The sequence below is a fragment of the Hevea brasiliensis genome, unplaced genomic scaffold, assembly GCF_030052815.1.
Source record: "Hevea brasiliensis isolate MT/VB/25A 57/8 unplaced genomic scaffold, ASM3005281v1 Scaf667, whole genome shotgun sequence".
Classification (NCBI taxonomy): Eukaryota; Viridiplantae; Streptophyta; class Magnoliopsida; order Malpighiales; family Euphorbiaceae; genus Hevea; species Hevea brasiliensis.
This window is the reverse complement of record NW_026615214.1, coordinates 11661-18237: the sequence shown is the minus strand read 5'-3', so window position 1 is coordinate 18237 and position 6577 is coordinate 11661. Positions and strand designations below refer to the sequence as shown.

Below are 6577 nucleotides of genomic sequence, written 5' to 3'. Positions count from 1 at the left end.
TTAAGATGCAATGGAAATTTCCTTGACATTACAAAAATTACATGAAAAATATTATTTCGATGTATTTATCTTCAATCAAAAAGAAAAATGGTAGCTTTAATCTTTATAGAGCAGAAAATTAAGAAAAGAATGCTAAACCAATTACATCTGCATATTTTGATCTCCACATAGAATAAGCAATGAAGAGCCAAAAAGCCTAAAAAAAGCATGGAGGAAGGGGCAAATATGTAACTGAAACTTCCCAACACATAAAAGGGACCCACACTGCCAAACATAATTTAAAATTCTAAAGGATGTACTGGAGGGTATAATTGTAATTCAATCACCCAAATCAATTTAAAAGTATTGCTCCTCTAACAACTAACTTCTATCATATACTGGCATACTTGATCAAGAAATTCAAAGGAAAGTTCCATTATACCATTTCTAAGGGTAGACTATGCCCTTTTATCCAAATTTTATTACATCCTTTTAAATGTGATAGTAGCAAACTTTTTAGAAGAGGATTCCTTTTTGGAGGCATATAAATAAATGTCCATGCAAGCCAATCCACATTCATATTTGCCTCTCTATGAATACGTAGAATGCTAACTTTCCATCTCCTATGAGAACTATATATATATATTTTTATCAAACTCCTATAAGAAATATATATCTTAAAGCAACAAGAGATCTACATAATATCTTATAAATTTAAAGTACAAATATATAAATCCCATCAATTTTATATCTGCATTTCATATATAAATCCCATCATCACTATACATAAATATATGTTATATCTTAAATATATTATAGATGAGTTTAAAATAAGAATTTCCCTCTCGTTTATTGCAATAATCAAAATGTCTATGCATTATCTCTTTTATTAATAACATGATCATATAAATACGTATCTCTCTTATTAAATTTTTTGTAATAAACAATTTATTAATTATTATTTTAAATGTGAATATTTTCATTCCTAAATTTTGTAGAAATTGATAATTAATAAATAGGCAAAATCTTAGTAAGTAGCAAGGCACACTAGGAGGGTGTTTAACTTATAAAAATCAACATATAAGTACCCATTATTGCTTATAAGCTAATTAAACTTATAAATTTTAAGCATCTTAGAATGACTAAAAAAGATAATAAATGATATTTATAATGAAATTTTAAAAATTAAATAAATATAATATAATAAAATATTTAATCAAATTAACTTATAAACACCAAAATGAAAGCTGACTCCCTCAACTCTTTTTTTTTTTTTACTCATAAGTCCAAAAATTATTATAAATAAATAAGTTAGCTTATTTTTAAAGCTTATAAGCTAGTTTAGATAAACACCCACTAAATAACCAAAAAAAAAAGTTTTGGCAGTAATTCCAATTTCACTTTCTTCTATCAAAAGTAAAACCATAAAAATATCCATTGAGAATCCTGAACAAAATTGTGAGCTATTAGCTAAGTTACTAAATGGCTAAAACCTCAGTACTTGACAGCAGTCAGTATCTCTAGTTGAGAACCAAGCCTGTCCCCTGCAACCTTCTCTGTCTTCACTCTGAGTTTATTCAATTGCTTTTTCCTCTCATACAAAGCTTGAGCTCTCTCCTTTCTCTTCTTCTCCAGCTCCTGTGGACAATAAGATAATTCGACATAAATTTGCATACATACTTTTCTCATCAATTGCACCAGGCTATACATGGCAGAAAAAGGAGAAGACAAGGCAACAAAGCGTTTTCCCCTGAGTTGATACTTAATTGCCAAGCTGAAACACTATAATAACAGTTTATACAACCAACAAAAATGAACATACCAACAGAAGCTTGTGCCATGTTCAAAAATATTCCAAAAACAAGCAGCCAAAATGGCAAAACATAGAAAGAAAATGGCCATATACTCAAACTAGATTGAATAACCTAGAAGGGATCAAAAATCAAGACAACAAATGTGCTAAAGAAACAGTTGCCTACGACCTTATTTACAGAGAAAAGAATAAGAAAAAAAAAACCCTCTTAATCAGCAATTTAATAGAATTTGATTTACCTCAGAACCAGATGATTATAAAAAGAAAAAACAATTAATGATAATTAAACTGACAATATAAAGGCAATATCACATCGAGCAAGTCCATCAAATATTGCCATTCCAACAACTTGAATAAAAAAATAAACTCAAACAACAGCCACCGTGTGTACATCTAATTAAACCAAGAACATAAGCATGGCAAGAGAATCCAGGCACTATAGACTCACCCTGATGGTGTCATAGTGGTTCCATCCAACCTCAGATGATAGCCGGCCTAACAGGCAGTACTTGTGTCCCTTCTGAACTCTCAACACCCTAGTTTTATAATAAAGTTAAGAAAAAAAAAATCAATACCAAATAAACTAAAAATCCAAATCAAGTCAGAGCCTAAACTAGGAACACTCACTTAAGGGCATCAGGGATAACCATCCTCTTCATCTTGTCGTTTGGGGGAGGGACACCCTCATAAGCCTTCAAAAGTGCAAGTGCAGCTTCCCCGTGTTTAGTCTTGTGTGGGATCATTCTACCAAAATAGCAAAACAAATATGATCCCAAAATTCTTCAGCACTTAACACCTAAAAGCCTAGCTGAATCGGATTCTTAGCAAATTTTGTTATCCATTTTTTCAGAAATGGAAAGCAGAGTGAGACCCAAACCCAATAAACAAAGACAAATACCAAACTCATTCTAACACCAATAGCAATCAATTGACCATAATGCTTAACGGAGAGAGTTAACCAAGCTCTTTGGAGGTCAAGTTCACCGATCCATTTTCCAGAACCAAAACAAATAGTCAAAATAGAGACCAACAAATCCAAATTGATACTCATTTTTTCTCACATTTTCTCGTCAACCAAACAGAGCACTAAACTACACAAGGCGTATGCAAAATCATAGCATTACTAAAATCAATTAAATTCGAGAAAGTGAGAGAGAGAAAGGAACGGACCCACGGACGGTACATCAGAAGATCTTAGCAGGGGCACGGAAGTGAATGCGTCAATGAGAGGGCTTTGTGTTCATGCGCTTGTGGAGGAATCTCATGTACTTCATCTTCTCCCTTACCAATCCTCCGGACATGCAAATCTCCTCGCATCGTACCACCACAACTTTCTGCCAGTTCAGGAGCTGCTTCGCCACCGTCGACGCCAACCGCCACCACATGTGATGCTGCGCGTCCACCACCACCACCTTTGCACAGATCCCCGACCCGGACACCATTTTTGCCATCTCTCCCCCGCTTGGCTTCTTTCAATACAAAGTGGGTAAATGAGCAGAAGGTGGCTAGGGTTTTATTAGCGTAACTGGTGGCGGGAGTATTCGGTGTGTGAGTAGAATTGCGTTGGAACGAAATAATAATAATAATAATAATAATAATAACAACAATTCGAGAATTTTGTTTAAAATTTTTTAATTGGGTTTAGTTTAGTTTTTTATTTTAAGAAATTTGATATATTCAGCTTTATTTATATTTTGAAAAAAAAAATAATTAGACTAAATTTTAATAAAAAATAATTTATTTCTTAATTAATTATTATTAAATTTTAAATTAAAATTAAAATTAAATTTTAAATGAGTCTAAAAATTAAACTAATAAATTGAAATAAGCGTTCAGTTTAATACACTAAAAATTTAATATTTTCAATTCAATTCAACTTTTTTTTATTTAGTTCAATTTTATTTGGTAAAAAATTTTATTTATTTAATTTTTTTATTTTCAAATCAAATTAAATTAAATTAACAGATGTTGACCGCTAACTGGTAGTAAAACTAGCCACGAATTGAAGCCTAGAATTGAGTTGAGCCTAATCAGTTGAACTTGTGATCAGCTCGAGTCGATGATCTTGAGCCTGAATTAGCTCAAAATCATTTATAGGAGTTAGTTTTGATCTCTTTTAAACCCCAAATCTTAACCGAATTGGTATTGGTGTTTCACCTTTATTTGAATCAAAATTTTATTTTTTTTATTAAAAAAAATGGCGAGCCAACATACAAAGCAATCTGTGAGCCAACTTGCTTACATCACGTGGCATGCGCTATAAGTACCATGTCGCACCTCCTTTATTGAGCGAACCTTTTGAAATGGCAAAGAGCAGGGCATTCATAAAACTGAATTTAATTTGTCACCATCTAATTTTATAGGCTGAATTAATACTAAAATTTAAATCAATTTAAAGTTTTCAAAGTTAATAATAAGTTTTATTATTCACAAACTCATAATCAAATTCAACTTCAAAAACCATCATATAAGACAAAAAAAAATAAAATATTATTATTAAATTTAGATCATCTCAATCAAAAAACTATTATATATACATAATTAAGAGAGTCTACCTCAATTCTAATATTCAACATAAATAATTTATTATTTAAAATAATATATTTATACACCAATATGATAACAGAACTCTAAAAATTAAATAAATAAATAATCACGATAAAAATTAGTAATTAAGCAGTTCAATAACCTATAGAGGAAAAATTCATATTAAACTTTGAAATAAAATTTCTCTTCCTGTAACCTGGGCAAAAATATTGAATAAGAGTGAGTGTTCAACTTAGTAAATTTAGATATTTATTACAGGTGCAATTTCTATAACTATGTAAAATTGTGCAATCTTATGATGTAATACACATCCATCACACATAACAAGCAACTCACCAATATTTATATGAAAAGATAATTTTGAGCTACATAGGCACCCAGTATATTACATCAATATATAAATATGGGGATTGATCCCTTAAACTGCTCTCTTAATCCAAATCTCGCCAGCGAACTCAACTCAAGTCGGACTTTTGCTTAAATTTAAATGCGAAAACAAATGAGATCAACTCAAAATTGTACCTCACCCTGACTTTTCACATCCATAAAGATAGAGTTTCAGCAAGACTAAGTCAAACCATGACTACCCATCAAATCTATATCGATCATATACCATATATAACACACACATATGCACAAAGCTCCAAATTATCCTCAGAGTAGCAAATACAAATAATCACCAACCAATAAATATGCAACAATAAGAATGCTTTTAATTTATTTAACTAAGTATGTAAATATATTTATAAAATGCATAAACATGCCAAAAATATAAATAATATTGAAATTACAAAAATAATTAACATCTAACTCACAAATTGATTGACTCGACTACAACTGGCTGGCTGGAAAGAAAAAGACTGGCTGACACTGATTACCTATATGTACACATTGACTTTTATCAAAAGACTGACAAAATTAACTAATTAATTTAAATTGCAAAAGTAAGAACTAATTCTAAGGTTTTGCCGAAATTTCGGTAGAATCTCCCTTATAATTAGACCTAACTCTTTGAAGAAAACTCAACAAAACACAACACGCAGGGCCTACCTAATCTAGGTCAACAGCTCGGGTCTCTAACTTCTCTACAGTCCAAATAAATACCTCTAGTGCTCTAAAAATTATGAAAATATTCATAGAGGTCCTTTACATCATTCTTATATTAATTAAATTCATTTTACTCATTTTCCCAAACCTAGGAATATTTTATAGGCTTATTAGCTAGCTACAACTTAGGTAAAAACTACACAATTTTAGTTCTGTTTTACCTTTGCCTATTTTGCTACCTAGAACGCATCTGAAACGTTTGAAAATACTGGAACCAACTGTAAACATGACGATCTTTCGAGATAGCTCATCGGGCGTCCAAACTAGGCCGAAAACTCAGTCTCAAGTGTCAATGAGTTATCATTGATCTGATTGCACCTAAACAGAGCCTATAAATTGTTAATAATTATCATATAACTATATTTAATTTATGGGGATCGAAAAAGTTTGAAAATATCACCGAGCAATTTGTATCGTTCGATGTTTACCTTTTTCAAATGGTGTCCGATTGGAATGGAATTGGTCGCATCTTGAAGGTTTCGTCACGTTGAATTCATCAGTAATCTCGGATTGCCAATCCAAAGGCTGGATTGGCTAGAATCTAGTTGAAAAGCTTGAAAAATACTCATTTTCTCTCTCCTCCTGCCACCATTTCAGGCGAGGTTGGTTGGGTTTTGAAGTTGGGTTCACAAGGATTCCAACGCCACCAAGAAGGCTGGAAAAACCCACCGGATGGCATCGAAATGACGCTCCAAAGTTGTTGTCTCACACGTGCAAGCTCCTCTCTCTCTCTCTCTCTCTCTCTCTCTCTCTCTCTCTCTCTCTCTCTCTCTCCTACGCATTGCTGGCCGAATTCTGGGTCCCTACCACCACTAACATCATCATTGGTCAGTGCAAGGGAGATTTAGGGCTCAATAGTCGATGTTGGTTGGGTGGCTTGTCAGAAAGAAAAAAGAGAAAGGGAAAGAAGGGAGGCAAGGGGGGTCTGTTGCTTTTTTTTTTTGAAAATTTTTTCTTCTAATTACTTTTTTAGTCATTGAACTTTTAGTTTCTTTCAATTAGGTCCAAAGTACTAGGACAATATAATTAAATTAAATAGTAATAATATATGAAATAATATTTTTCCAATTAATGATAATAATATGCTTAAAATAATAATACCCACTAAAATTTTATAGATTAAAAATTCAA

At 31.9% G+C, this 6577-nt stretch overlaps 1 pseudogene; it reads right to left on the bottom strand.

Moving 5' to 3' along the window:
• Positions 1-1340: 1340 nt before the first annotated feature.
• LOC131177630 (60S ribosomal protein L13a-2-like) lies at positions 1341-3387 on the bottom strand (annotated as a pseudogene).
• Positions 3388-6577: the final 3190 nt, after the last annotated feature.